Source organism: Palaemon carinicauda, chromosome 11, assembly GCF_036898095.1.
Source record: "Palaemon carinicauda isolate YSFRI2023 chromosome 11, ASM3689809v2, whole genome shotgun sequence".
NCBI lineage: Eukaryota > Metazoa > Arthropoda > Malacostraca > Decapoda > Palaemonidae > Palaemon > Palaemon carinicauda.
This window is the reverse complement of record NC_090735.1, coordinates 121,607,324-121,623,698: the sequence shown is the minus strand read 5'-3', so window position 1 is coordinate 121,623,698 and position 16,375 is coordinate 121,607,324. Positions and strand designations below refer to the sequence as shown.

General features: G+C 40.9%; 1 long non-coding RNA gene across 3 annotated transcripts in view; it reads left to right on the top strand.

Annotated features, from left to right (window-relative positions):
- Window positions 1-15,444: 15,444 nt before the first annotated feature.
- Window positions 15,445-16,375, top strand: part of LOC137650150 (uncharacterized) — a 75,631-nt gene continuing 74,700 nt past the window's right edge. For 2 of the 3 annotated variants that reach the window (XR_011045928.1, XR_011045927.1), the window contains exon 1: window positions 15,445-15,609. This is a non-coding gene — a long non-coding RNA (uncharacterized lncRNA). The remainder of the gene's footprint in view (window positions 15,610-16,375) is intronic. The other variant, XR_011045929.1, reaches the window with a different exon arrangement.

Below are 16,375 nucleotides of genomic sequence, written 5' to 3'. Positions count from 1 at the left end.
CTTTGCCAATGTGTATGATTATGTGTGGTCCAGCCCCAATTCAATTTTTTTTTTTTTTTTTTTTTTTTTTTTTTTTTTTTTTTTTTGTATCACTCCTTCTATGACTCAAACTATAAACAATTCATGTGCAGCTAACAATTTTTCTTCATAAATCCTTAAACTGATATTGAGATCATTACATGGTGGCAGCTTAGCGGAAAACATATGACAGTGAACCAGGTATATAACCGCTGAACAGCGACAGAATAGAAAATTCTTGCATTTTTGCGTACAACCCGTACATAAAATCACGTCAGAACTGTAGCGTGGCGGCACCCCTGATAGTCTCGCCAGAGCATGTATATGTAAAAGTGTGTGACACTTACAAACAATCTCGGTGCAGCAATAGTGTCTATATCAATAACTACGATGGTAGACTTGCAAAACTCCATTATGCCACAAATAGACTGGTCAGGCATCGACATTGTCAACTCTTATGACATTTTTAAGCAATATTGTGAACTCTATTTTTCTGTGAAAGACATTAACAATGAGAAGCAAGTTAACAATATCCTGTTACTAACAGGAAAGGAAGGAATCAAACGGTACAACTCGTGGTTCCTATCTGGAAAGATCCTAAGGATCCAGGAAAGGTGTGAGAGAAGTTTGCTGAACAAATCAAGCCAAGGACAAACTTCCGAGTGGCGAGGCTCTTCCTACAAAAGTTCAAACAGTAGCCAATTGAGAGCGTTGATGATTTCATATCGCAACTAAAATTGCACATTCAAAAGTATAACTTTAACAAGGGGGACGATTATAAAGAGCACCTCATTGAGCCCAGAATCACAGGAACACGTCACTCTGAACTGCAGAAGGAGCTTCTCTCCAAGGACAGGAAGCTCACGTTGGATGAAGCGATCAATCTTGGGCACACACACGAGGCATCTGTGGACCACATGAAGCCATTCACAGAAGCTAAGGAGACCACCACCGAAACAGTAAGCATCATACGGAAACACCCAGTAAAGTGGTCATGTTGCTGGTGTGGATGTAATCACCCAAAAGACAAGTGCCCAGCCCACGGGACGACTTGTAACAAGTGCCATAAACAGAACCGCTTAAAAACAGTGTGCCTCTCAAGTGTCAAGAAGAAACCAAGACACCAAACCAAGTGTGACCAACAGTCCGGCACACCCAAGAAGTCACAGGATCGTCGCAGGGAGACACGTCACAGAAAAGTACATGCCGTCACCCAGAATGACGAGAGCAACGACAAAGAGGAGTTTGAATACTTATCATTTTCATCGATTACTATCGACAGCATCTCCAGCAACACATGCAATTTGGTTTTTGCTAACGTCGACATACAGATCCCTGAGAAACCCCGTGCTCCAGCGGACCTGAAGGTGAAAGTCGAAACCAGCGCAGAGGGTAGCATACTTCCTCTCCGCATATTCCGCAAAATGTGTCCACTACAGGTACAGAGGACAGGTGAGCCCTATCTTAGTGCCTTGACTCGCCGCGACTTAGTCCTAGTAGCCTACAACGGGACACAGATCTCTCAGCATGGCGTCCTAGAACTAAAATGTCGCTTTGGTCATGGAGAATGGCATAACATAGAATTCTACATTGCAGACACTCACAGGCCAACCATCCTAGGTCTTCTGAGCGCCAGAGAGTTAAAGTTAGTGACACTATATTGTGAACTTTAAGTAGATCAACCAAAACAAGAGTCGACACCCAAACTGAACTCTGTTCAAGATCTATTACAGCAGTACCCTGAACAATTCGACCACATTGGAGACTCCCCAGGGACGTACCACATCATCATGAAGGACAACGCAGCGCCGGTGATCCATGCTCCGTGCAAGTACCCGATACACATGAAGGACGAGGTGAAGTCAGAACTGGACAAGATGGTAAACCAAGGGATCATCAAGAAAATTAGCAAGCCAACCGACTGGGTAAGCAGCCTAGCCTACAGTCAGAGGAGCAACGGTCAGTTAAGGATCTATTTAGACCCTAGGGACTTAAACAAAGTCATCAAGCGTAACCCCCACCGTACCCCTACCCTTGAAGAAATCATCTACAACATCGCAGGGGCATAGTTTTTCTCCAAGAGGGATGCCAAGAATGGGTACTGGTAGGTCAAGCTGGACGACAATAGCCAACGGCTAACAACATTTAATTTGCCATTCGGGAGGTATTGTTTCACTCGTATGACCTTCGGCCTGAGGATGAGCCAGGATATTTTCCAACAAAGGATGGACGAGATCCTTGAGCAGTGTCCGGGTACAATTGGTATCACTGACATGGCCATCTTTGGTAAGACCATGGAGGAGCACAACGCCAACCCTGATGAGGATAGCAGCTGAGAAAGGTCTGGTCTTTAACAGCTCGTAGTGCTGTATCAACCAGGAAAGCATACAGTTTATTTTCATTCGTCTAAAACAAAGACGGCGTCCATCCCAACCCAAAGAAGGTCAACAACATCAAGCCATCCCCCTACCAGATGGTGTAGGTCGACTCCAGTAGTTTCTGGGAATTGTCACCTACATGTTGTCCTTCATACCGTGACTGTTGCAGCTGATGGCACTCCTCAGTGAGCTTCAGAAACAAGACAGTGACTTCCAGTGAACAACGAGCTATTATTTGCTTTTATTGACCCAAACCAAAACAAGTGTTATACAAGTGGACGCGTCTAGCCACGGACTACGAGCAGTACTACTCCAAGACAGCAGACTCGTGGGTTTTGCATTGAAATCGCTGACACCAACTGACACTCCTGGCCATTATGTTTGGTTGCAAGCAATTCGACACTTACATCTATGGGAAGCCAGTTGAGGTCAAATGACCACAAGCCACTTGAAATGATCTCCCTCAAGAACCTGACAGCAGCTCCACCGCATCTACAGCGTATGCTACTGAAACTGCAAGAGTATGATCTCACCATCCCCAAGCTTGGGAAACAGATGATTCTTCCTGATGGACTATCTCGACTGTCCAACTGCCGAATAACCAGCCGATGCAACTCAACATGAAGGTCCATTTCGTCCAATTCCCTATGGAGAAGATCTACAGATTGAAAACTGAGACAGGGCGAGACCTGGAAGCAGCACCAGTAAAGGAGTTCTTCGTCTAAGGATGGCCAGGGAAACAGAGGGAACTACCATTACCGTTACGACCCTACTGGGCCTACAGGGACGAGATGTCAGTAGAAGACTCGCTGGTTTTAAAAAGAGAACGTATTGTGATACCGGCAGCCAAGCAGAAAGAGATTCTACAGGCAATCCACAGCAGGCACCTGATCTACCACCGACTCCAAGACCGACAACAGAACTAGAAATAGCAGTTTGACCGCCGGGTAACAACAGATTGACCTCCGCTAATCGAAGGACAGCAGATATACATTCAGAACCAACTCCCAAAGAAATTGGAGAAAGCAACCGTGAAGGAGAATGCTTCAGAACCTCGCTTGTACATTGTTGCGACACCCACTGGAAAACTTTTCCTTAGCAGTCAGAACCATCTCCGCGACAACAAGTCAGCAACAACTGAGCCTCAAGGATCAGCAACATCCACAACCCCCGACACCAAGCATGACGCCGTGCCACTAAGCTCCATCAGTGTCCCTAACGAGCAGGCCCCAGACGCAGCCGTGTCTGAGAAGCCCACAGATCCACCACTATCCACGACCATACCAGCCAAAGGTACTACAGTGACATTGAGATCCAGCAGAAGTGTGAAGAAACCAAAGAGATATGAACAATGAACTGTATATTATGTGAATGACATCTTAATGATTAATGTTCTTAGAATAAGAGTGATACTATATTATAGTGTCTTTTTTATTTTATATCATGGTTCCAATGGTGATATGTCAAAATATCTAGTTATATTTTAAATCATAGTTCAGATAGTGATGTTATCTCAAAATGTCTATTACTATTTTATATGAGGGTTCAAATTGATATCTCATATTGTGAAGTACTGTACTTGCTTCAAACCCCACAATGTTTTAGTATTTGGGAGTAGCCTTGTTTTGTATGTGAGGCAACAAATAATATGATTTTAGCATTCCCAAAATGTTCTTATTTACAATTAGTAACGTTTTTAAAGAAGGGGGATATAACAGTTTGCTCATTTGTTTTAGCGAGCGCACTACTTGGCCAATGTACTCGAACAATAAACAACTTATGTTCAGCTAACAATTTGTGTGCATAAGTCCTTGAACTGACGTTGAAATCATTAAAATTTCCTTTTCTTATTCTAACTCAGTTACTTAACCATCCAAGATCTCACCATTTGTCCCCTGACAGAGAACTTGTACTTAACCAATAAGGTGTTCTGATAAACTGCTTGAAAGGCTGCATCAATGAATTGAGTAAGATGGTAGGGAAAGGTGATGCTGTAAGGACAGTGAGATGAGCTATCACCAACGACAACTGACAGTTTATTCAAACATACGTGGGAATATAATACAGGGTGCGGACGGAAAAGTAGCATGCGCGCAGGCGCCAATTCGGCTTGAACTAACCGCCAAAATATGTGTGTTTTTTCACACGTACAAATACTTGAATTACAAGTCAATAGAAATAGGTAATGAAATAATAAATACATGAAATTGTAGCTCTGAGGGAGTGGAATAAATATATACAGTTAGCCACAGTGTGGCGAAAGGAGAATTTAAATAAAATAGAGAATTCGGTTAAATTGCTGGACGACGGAGGGAGTGATGTCCTTACAAGTACTCGCCCCCCCCCCAGACATCAGGCAGCGTAGAGGGCTGATGAGACTAATCTTCGTATCGTTTCGGGCGTCAGAGGGTTCCTCTTGTTCTTGAACGGAGGGGCGCGTCGGCAGTCGGCGTATGGATCGCTACCTCTCGTCATCGTTTGTTGCTTTTCTTCTCGTTGGGCGCCTTGTTTTGAGGTGGCCCTCTGGATCTGCCAGGTCCCGGGGAGTCAGTGTCGCTCCCTTCGAGAAACGCCGGTTTCACGCGGTCTATTGAGACCCAGTCTTCTTGGCCATGCACGTCGAGAAGGAAGGCTTTCGTCGTTTTCTTGATTACTCGGTAGGGGCCTCGATAAGGTCTGGTTAGTTAACGGCTGTCGATGAGCGTCGACACGGACGAAAACATACCCGCAGTCATCCACGTTCTTTGGCTTGAAATGCTTAGTTCTGTCCTGGTAAGTTTTAAGACATGGCCTGAATTTCCTGGCGATGTCCCTAAGATGATCCAGCTGCGTGTCGTCGGTTGATGTGGGAAAGAATTCGCCGGGGACTGCGAGCGCCTCTCCGTAAACCTTTTCGGCGGCCGATGGCTCGCCATCTGCGCGAGGGGCGGTGCGAAGGCCGAGGAGTACCCAAGGAAGTCGTGATTTCCAGTCCCCGTCGGTGCAGCTCGCCACCAGGGACGCCTTGAGGGCGCGATGAGTTCGTTCGACCATGCCGTTTGCTACGTGGTTGTATGCCGTGGTGCTGTGGAGAGTCGTTCCCATCAGGTTTGCCAGAGCGAGCCATATCTCTGTCTGTCGTGATGTCGTCAGGAACGCCAAATCTGCTCACCCAGCTTGACAAAAGGGCTTCGGCGCATGCTTGGGTCGTAGCTTCGGTCATCGGTGATGCTTCCAACCACCTCGTGGAGCAATCGATGATTGTCAGCAGGTAGCGAGCAGATCCCGAAGGCGGCAACGGTCCCACGACGTCGATGTATATGTGACCGAAACGTCTTTTCGGTTGGGGAAAATCACCTATCCCCGATTCGGTGTGACAGCTGATTTTGCTTGATTGGCAGTTGATGCATGTCTTCGCCAATTCCCGGGCGTCCTTTTTGATCCCTGGCCAGATGAACTTTTCAGACAGAAGGCGAGCAGTGGTGCGTCCCGAGGGGTGTGAAAGTCCATGGATGATGTCGAATATTTTTCTTCTGCAGGAAGCTGGAATCCAGGGACATGGGCGGCCGGTGCTGGTGTCGCAGAGGATAGTTACTCCCGCTGGCCCGAGGGGAATCGCAGTTACCTTGAGCGCAGATGGCCCCGTCAGGTGATCCTGTGCCTCTTGGTCGGTGCGCTGCTCGGATGCGAGGTTGGCGTAATCGATTCCCAGGTGGATTGCGTCAATTTCAATCCTTGAAAGGGCGTCCGCGACTGGGTTTTTCTTTCCAGGAACGTAGCTTATGGTGCACCCGAATTCGGCGATTGCTGCGAGATGACGTTGTTGTCGGGAGGACCATGCGTCTGTCGATTTTGTGAAGGCGTGTACGAGGGGTTGATGGTCCGTCGCGATTGTGAAGGGTGTGCCCTCCAGGATGTGCCTGAAGTGGCGGACGGCGAGGTAGACGGCGAGGAGTTCCCTGTCGAAGGTGCTGTATCTTGTTTCGGCAGGTTTTAATTTCCTGCTGAAGAATGCCAGCGGTCGAGGAGAACCATCGACGAGCTGTTCCAGCACAACCCCACAGGCGACGTTGCTGGCGTCGGTCGTCAGTCGCAAGGGTGTGTTATCGTCGAAATAAGCCAGGGTGGTGGCTTTTGCGAAGGCGTCCTTTATCCGGGTGAATGCGTTTTGTTGGGGGGAACCCCACTCAAGTTTCTTTGCCTTTCCCGTCAGGACGTCGTCGAGGGGTGTCAGGGTCTGTGCGACGTTGGGGATGAAGCGCCTGTAGTAATTGACCATCCCTGGGAACTCCTGAAGTTGGCGGGTGGTCGTAGGTATCGGGAACTTTCTGATGGCGTCCACCTTGGTTGTCATGGGTTTTACCCCACATGAGGAAACGCGATGACCGAGAAGTCCACTCCTTCCGCGCTGAACGTGCATTTGTCGAAACGTACGACCAGGCCATTCTCCTGTAGGCGCTTGAGGACGGTGCGGACGTGCCTCCGGTGTTGCTCCTTGGTCTTTGAGAATATCAGGATGCCGTCGACATAGCAGACGCAGAATGGTAGGTCGCCCAAAATGCTATCCATTAGTCGTTGGAAGGTCGCCCCCGCATTGCGTAGACCGAAGATTGAGTATGCGAAGGTGTAGGATCCGAACGGTGTCACAATGGCAGTTTTCGGAATGTCCTCCGGAAATACGGGTACCTGGAAGTAAGACTTGAGAAGGTCCATCTTGGTGAAATATTTCGCGCCATGCAACGCATTCGTCAGGTCCTGCATGTTGGGCAGGGGATAGTGGTCGGGCGTTGTGATGAGATTGAGGCGCCTGTAGTCACCGCAAGGTCTCCAGGTCCCGTCAGGCTTCTTTACCATGTGTAGGGGAGATGCCCAGGGGCTCAATGCTTTCTTACAGATACCCATGCGTTCCATGTCCTCGAAGGCGCGTTTGGCGTCCTTCAGCTTCTGGGGCGGGAGGCGGCGGAATTTGGCGTGAGTAGGAGGTCCCGTTGTCGTGATGTGGTGGTAGATCCTGTGCTTGGAGGGGGATCCCGGCGAGTGTCGGAGCTCGGGCTTGAAAACGTCAGGAAATTCTTGCAGGAGGTTGGCGTAGGGCTGCGTCATTACAGCGGATACGGACATTGTGGCAGGGCCGGCTCTTAGGGCACAGGACTGGCAGGTTCCTGTGTCGATGAGGGTGCGACTGACAGCAGCCATGGCGAAGGGCCAGGAATACGAACGGCCCATGATAGATATCCTGAGGGTCCTGGTCCCATAACACCGTATGGGAGACCCGTTGGCGGCGACGAGTGAGGGGGCGTCTTTGCTGGGACCATGGTCTAGGTCGGCTTGTGACGGCGGGAATGTTGACTGCATAGCGCCGGTGTCGACCATGAGTCTACGGTTGGAGACGGTGTCGAGGATATAGAAACCATTCTTGTTTTGGTTTCCTGCAGCTGCGTTGGTGGTAGGTGGTCTCTTCTGGCGTCATCTTCTAGGGAAGTTGCACGGTGCCCTACATTTCTTGGCGTCGCTGCTAAACTGTTGGTGGTAGAAGCACCATGCTGGGTTAGGCCTAGGGTTCGGACGTGTCGGTTGTGGTGGTTTCCTTCTTGCTAGAGCGTTGATCTCGTCGTCGTCGTCAGGAGCCGTTGCTGAAGAGTCTATGGAAGAGCAGCTGAAGGAGGAGAACGAAGACGATACTGATGATGCCCTGAGGTGAGATGCTTTGGAGGCCTCGTGGAGCTTCTGAGCCTTCGACAGGAGTTCGTTCATCGGAAGCGTGTCGGCGTCCGTCAATTGGGCCCTTACGTCATGCGGTAGGCGTCGAAGGAAAATCTCGCGAGATAGGCTAATCTCGCGCCATCGGCCGTTGCTGTCGGTTTTGGGGAGCATTAGCAGGCCGGTTAACTCGTCCCATGCCTCGACAGGAGAGGTGTCACCCATGGGTTTGCCGGCGAGGTCCAGGACTTTCTGTGCCCTTGCTGAAACGGAGAGTGAGTAGATACCGATGAGTTTCGTTCTCAGGTCATCGTAGGAAACTTGGCCAGCCTGGGCGTCGAGCCATGGGGAAATCTTGTCGAATACCTCCTCTGGGATGGAGGTGAGAACGATGTCGGCCCTGGCGCAGGAGTCGCCGAGCCTAGCGACTCGGAAGAGTACGTCCGCTCTCAGGAACCAGGAAGCGGTGTTGTGTTGAGAAAACGGCGGCAGTTTGACTTTGGGCGTGGAGGCGAGGCCGATGGGCGTGATGGGCAGTTGAATCCGCCATTGTGGTCAGTTGACAAGTCGGCGAAGAGGTGGGAAGTTGATATGTCGGTTAAGCTTATCCTACTGCCTTACATGCACCGAGGTGTGGGAGCACCAAAGGCCGAAGCTCACGCCTAAGGTAACGGAGTAAAAAGAAGGTAGCACGGCCGGCCGTAATAAGTCCGTTAATGGCAAAGCCAAAACCGCTGATGCTACTTCAACTCCGGTGTCACCAGTTATATGGACAGTGAGACGAGCTATCACCAACGACAACTGACAGTTTATTCAAACATACGTGGGAATATAATACAGGGTGCGGACGGAAAAGTAGCATGTGCGCAGGCGCCAATTCGGCTTGAACTAACCGCCAAAATATGTGTGTTTTTTCACACATACAAATACTTGAATTAAAAGTCAGTAGAAATAGGTAATGAAATAATAAATACATGAAATTGTAGCTCTGAGGGAGCGGAATAAATATATACAGTTAGCCACAGTGTGGCGAAAGGAGAATTTAAATAAAATAGAGAATTCGGTGAAATTGCTGGACGACAGAGGGAGTGATGTCCTTACAATGCTAAAATGATATATAAACTAAATGAGAAAGCTAAAGCAATTACCAAGAGTCCTGTCAGATATACAAAAGAAATTGATATAAAAGGAAATGTAAAACAGAAATTTTTTTGGACCAAATTTATGTTCAATTGTCTCGGACAATGTTAATTCTATATGTGAGAAGACGATAACCCTGATTAGAAACATTAGAATAGAATCCCTGATTTGTGTAGATGACAATGTTTCCAAGCAACAGTAAATACAAAGTAGAAAGAGCTATAAGCAACTACCGCAGTTTGGAAGAGCTAAAGAAATTAGCGGCGTTAAAACAGAAGTTAAAAAGGTTAATGGAGTGATTAGAAATAGAAGGATGGAAACAGTTAGAAGAATGTAAATACTTAGGCGAATGGTACTCAGAAAAAGGGAAACCTTAGTCTTAGCATAAGTAAATGGGAAACAAAAATATAATACATGGTGCAAAAAGTTCGGAAGCATAGAGACAGTAACAGGGTTGACATTGCTTGTGAAAATAAAGATCTATGGGACAGTAGTAGTACCTTCAATGTCTGCAAATATTGAGACATGAGGTTTAATAAAATAAAAAGAATTGAAAGAACTAGAGAGTATACAGTACACAATTATAAAAGGAATGTTTGAAAAGGTTGCTACCATACCATATTGGGGGTTAATGGCAGAAACAGCAATAGGGTCAATTGCAAATCGAATAGATTATAAAAAGGTGATGCGGTTTCATAACATCAAATGATAAACGACTAGTTAAGGCGATACTGAAAGACCAAATAAGGGAATCATGTGGTAATTTGGTGGAGAAAAAGTATTAAAGAAACGTGGAAAATGAAAAAAAAAAAATGTAATAAAAAAGTATGAAAAGTAAGAACTCAAGAAATAAATGAAAAGTAAAGTGGTAGATAAAACTAAAAGAAAAATAGAAGAAAATAAAGCAGAAATTACCAAACCGAGGTTTGTAAATATCAATTGCAGAAAATATTACGTGGGATACAATTAATTCTAATGAAGCATTAATAATCATGAAAATAAGGTTGAATATGATAAAATTTAAAGAAAGTTATAGAAACAGGAACCATAAGGAAACGCTTTGTGTGTTGGTAGTGAAGCAGATGATACAACTGAGCATATGTTTAGTTGTCATGAATTGAGAAAATTTAGAAGCAATGGCACACAATAAGGGAAGTTAGAAACACCAACTAATGATGTTGTCCACTATATTAGATATGCACTAGGAGTCAGAAATAAAAGTATGTAAGCTGTGCTGTCTGTGTAGGAGGTAACTAATGTCAATGAATTTTCTGCAGATTGCAACTCTTTGTACCTACTACGCTTCTTCTAGTAGTGTGCCCACAATCATATTGTTGTAGAGAGATATACGAAAGAGGACATAAAGAAGAGAACAAGAGAATGGGACACAAGCAAATGGAAGAGTGAAATGGAGTGCAAGGAGAGTCTAATTCTGTATAAAAACTGGAAAAGTGAAATCAAGGAGGAAGAAGTATATGACAACACATTTGCGTCAATTTTATTATTCAGAGCAAGGACAAACACATGGGGCTTGAATAATATATATATATATATATACATATATATATATATATATATATATATGCAGAAGAACCACGGGGAAAATGAAAATACGAAATATACGCTTAAGTCCTGACTAGTTTCGTGATACTTCTTCAGAGTCCTCTGAAGAAGTATCACGAAACTAGTCAGGACTTAAGCGTATATTTCGTATTTTCATTTTCCCCGTGGTTCTTCTGCATATATATATATATATATATACATATATATATATATATATATATATGCAGAAGAACCACGGGGAAAATGAAAATACGAAATATACGCTTAAGTCCTGACTAGTTTCGTGATACTTCTTCAGAGTCCTCTGAAGAAGTATCACGAAACTAGTCAGGACTTAGGCGTATATTTCGTATTTTCATTTTCCCTGTGGTTCTTCTGCATCTGAGCATCACGTTTTCCTGTGATTTTTACGCATATATATATATATATATACACATACATACATACATACATATATATATATATATATATATAAATATATTTATATATTTATATATATATATATATATATCTTTATATATATATATATATATACATACATACATACATATATATATATATATATATATGTATATATATATATATATGTATATATAAATATATTTATATATTTATATATATATATATATATATCTATATATATATATATATATATATCTTTATATATATATATGTATATATATATATATATATACATACATATATATATATATATAGGCTATATATATGTATATATATATAAATATATATATATATATATATAAATATATATATATATATATATATGTATATATATATATATATGTATATATAAATATATTTATATATTTATATATATATATATATATATCTATATATATATATATATATATATCTTTATATATATATATATATATATACATATATATATATATATATAGGCTATATATATGTATATATATATAAATATATATATATATATATATATAAATATATATATATATATATGTATATATATATATATATATATATAGGCTATAAATATATATATATATATATATATAAACAGACACCAAGATGGAAGTATAAACTCTGTATTCTATGATGTAGAAGAAAATGCTAACCACTCTATGTTATATTGTCCACAGTATAGTGATATAAGAATAAAAACAATTTGAGCTCCAACAACCATACGAAGAAGATAGTGCTTAAACAGTTGGAAAATTCCCTTTTTGTGAAGAAAATATTAAAGATAAGAAAAATGTGCTACAAACAAATGTGGATGAACAAGAAAAACTAGTGAAAATAAGGAACATACAAGAGTAAAAGACACAGAGGTGCCGTTGCAAAGGCAAAGCCCCAACGTGAATTTGATCTGATCTGAGAGAGCAACGATGAACCTGGAAGCTTTAAATGTAAAGTAGAAAATATGAGGAATATGGATGATAAAAAAGGAGGAGGTTTGATGATACTTTATAGAAATAGTGACAGTCTAGAATTGGAAAAGATAGAAACTAAAAGTAAAGACCTGTTGCATGTTAAGTGTAATGCTTATAAGCATACATTTAGATTATTGTTGGTTTATTTTTCAGCAGGGAATACTGAAGAAGACAAAAGTAGGGATAAAATAATAAAACACGAATGTGAAAGAATTATTAGAAATCTAAATGAAGAAGAGGCATTGATGATATTAGGGGATTTCAACGGACATGTAGGATTTTTAGGTTACCAGAATTTAGACAGGAACGGGGAAATGATTCTCGATTGGATGAATGACCATGGGTTAGTCCTATTGAATGGAGATTTAAGATGTAAAGGTATATATACATGGGAAAGATTGCAACAAAAAAGTGTAATAGACTACGTACTAGTAAACGAACAAATGTATAAACACTTTAGGGAAATTATTATAGACGAGGAAAAATTGAATTTTGACATCTCAGATCATAATCTGATCACTATAGAACTGGAATTCATGATTGACCAGAACAAAAATTTTAATAAAGGAAGATGGGAGGAAGTAAAATACTTTAGGACAGATGAAAATAGTTTAAGAGAATAAACAACAAGAGTAGAGGAAATTGTAAGAGATAGACAAATAGACAGAATAGAAGGAATGGATCTGATAATAAAAGAGGCTGCAGAAGAAAAATTGGCAAGAGTATATAAAAGGAAAGTTCTTGATGAAGAAAAGGTACATGAGCAACCCTGGATGAACGATGAAATAAGAAAAGGCATAAAGGAAAGGAAGGATTTAAACAGAAAGAAAAGAAATGAATCCAACATTGAAGTAAAAAATGTATTAGAAGAGAGATATGATCAAAAGAAGAGGGAAGTGCAAGAAATAATAAAGAAGGAAATTACTAGGTTTGAAAAAAAGGTAACAGAAAAAATAAAAATGGATAAAAATAAAAAACTCTGGGAGAATATTGATAGAATAAGGAACAGACAGAAAGACCATGGCAAAGTTATACAACTTTATGGAGAAAAAGGAAATAAGCTAAATAAGGAAGAAACAAAAGAGGAATTAATCAAGTACTGGAAAACTATATATTGTAAACATGAAAATAAAATAGACTCAGTTTGGAATGAAGAAAAACAGATAGAATATGAAAATGAATTAGCGCATCAGGAAGATACAACAAGAATAGATGAATATAATATCCCGGACATACTTAGGGAACACTATGACCTTGTAATGGTAACAAAAGGGAAAATAAAACCAATGAAAAATCCAAAAATCACAACAGAAAAAGTAAAGAATTGCCTGGGAAAATTAAAGGCAAAAAAAGCGGCAGGACCAGATGGCCTAAAACCCAAACTATATAAGGCACTAGGAAAAAGCAAAATATGTCTTGAAACCTTACAGAAATGTTATCAAAATGAGTTGGACGAAAAAGAAAAACAAATATGTGGAAGAAGTCAAGAACAAAGATGATTGAAAAGAAAAGAAGGCCAATGGCAAAAGACTTAAGACCCATAGCTCTATTAAATATTTCTTATAAAGTATTCATGATGATGGTGAAAGAGGAAATAGAAAACCACATAAGAATGAATGAAGAAGACAATGAATGTCAAGCAGGATTCACAGGTGGAAGCAGGATAGAGGACAATATCTTTATATTACAGTATTGTGTGGAAGAGAGCTATAGTAACAAGAAACCTCTAATTGTAACTGCGATAGATTTTAGTAAAGCATTTGACTCTGTAAAAAGGGAGGTATTAATAGAAGTTTTAAAAGAATATAAAATTAACACCAAAATCAAAGTACAATTGCAAATATTTATCAAGGAGATACTACGGGCATTGACTTAGGAGAAGGTATAGAACAAGAAATGGAGGTTACAAGTGGAATTAAACAAGGTTGCACAGGATCAACTTCACTTTTTAAACTGATTACGTATATTGTCATGAAGAAAATAGAAGAGGAAGGAAACGGTTTCAGAAATCAATTAATAAAGATAGAATCATTATTTTTTGCAGATGATGCCTTAATAATTGCACAGGATATACATAATGCTAAGCGTAACATTCAGATATTAGTAGAAACTAGTAAAAAATGTGGGTTGGAAATTAATAAAGAGAAGAGTAATATTATGATTTACAATATGAAAGAAAAGCCAGATAACATAGAGGGAATCAATGTAGTAGAAAGTTTGACATACTTAGGAATAAAGCTAGATAATAGTAGGAATATATTTAAAACTCAGAAAAGGGTAATGATAGAAAAGGCACAAAAATTAGCTAATCTAACATATTCAGTTATAGAGAAAAGTTGCAATAAAGTGATGATAGGAAAAACGTTCTGGAAAAGTATTGCTTTACCATCTATTTTGTATGGAACAAATGTTATAAATCTAACAGAAACTGAAATAGAGAAACTACAAAGAATAGAGAATGGGGTATATAGGAAGATTTTAGGTGCCACTAAAAGCACGGCTAATACTGCTCTAAGAGGGGAGATAGGTGCATCTTCTATGAAAGCAAGGGTGATGGATGGGAAGCTGCAGTACTTAAATCGTACCCTGAATGGAAAGAAGGAAATACTGAAAATAATTATTCAGGATATTCAAGAAAAAGAAGGAAGATGGTGGAAACAACCTGTAAAGTATTTGGAAGAATTAAGTTTAGGTATAAGACAAATAAGAAGAATGAACAAGGCAGAAATAAAAACGGAAACCAGAAAGTGGGATACTGAAAAGTGGAAAGAAGAAATAGAAAGTAAAGTGAGCTTAGAAATATATAGAACGTGGAAGAAAGAAATTAAAGAAGAGTTAATTTATGACAATACATTTGCTTCAGTGATATTTTTTTAGAGCAAGAACTAATACGTTAAAACTAAATATTGTAAATAGACACAATGGAGGGAATGTAAACTGTAATTTTTGTGAAAATGAGGAGGAAGATTTGATACATTTTTTGTTATTTTGCCAGGAATATAGAAAAGAAAGGAATAAAGTAATTGAGCTACAACAACCATACGACGAAGACCCAAAGAAAATAGTAGGATTATTTTTGTTTAGTGAAACAAATATAGAAAAGAAAAAAGAAGTATTGAACATAATGTGGAAGAAAAGACAAAACAGTACAAGAAGATAAGCGTTAGAGGCGCCGTTGTAAAGGCTATGCCTCACCCCAGAACCTGAACCTGAACCTGATGTAAACAAACATTGAACAACCTTGGAATTCCACCTAACGAGTAAACAAATGCCGCTGTACTCTTAGTGCTCTGCAAAATAAGATAATTAGTGAGAAATTAACGTGAAATAGTGTAAATTGTGAAAGTCAAACTGAGAGCGAAGTAACGAGTAATTCAAGCAATAACTCAAAGTCGGGACAAAATTGAAATAAGGTAAGATAATATCTTGTGTTCTCAGTCGAGGCAACTCACGTGGTCGGCATACCTGATTTAAAAAATACACGAGAAAACAACAGCAAAGAAAAAATTAATTAAATAATATGGCCGATAGAGTAGGATGCAAAACCACGTCTACTAGGGGTAGAATAATCAAAGTTGTGGGAAAAATGAAAGAAGCTAGCCTAGATAAGTCGGACGTGTCTATGATTAGTCTAGGGGACAACAGCCAGGACTCACAAGAAAGTAGACTTATAGACATAGGAGATAGCAGGAATATTATAGAAGGAAAGTCGGGGGAAGACGTAGAGCTGGATACAATAGTCACGTCCACACAAAAAGAGTGTAGTGATTCAGACCAATGTGCCAGCTGTACACAAGAGTTGGGCCCGGACGATGAAAGCGCAGAATGCGATAAATGCAAGGAGTGGTACTGCCTCCAGTGCATTAATTTAGCAACCACAACAAAAAGCCAAAAAAAAACTCTGATCAAAACGATCAAAATGACAGAAAAGATTGATGGGCTTTTCTGGTTTTGTGCAGGCTGCTCAGTAGAAACAAAACAATTCCTGATGGGAAAATGTGGTGACGGAAAAGACAAAAACAAAAAAGGAGAAAATTTAATGTCAGAGTCGCAAATGGGAAACCACATAAATTTGATGTCAAAATTGCTGGAAGATAACTGCTACAAAATCAGTTCACGAGATGCTGAAATAGAAATGCTTAAAAAAGAGTGTCGGAACTATAAAGATGAGCTAGAATT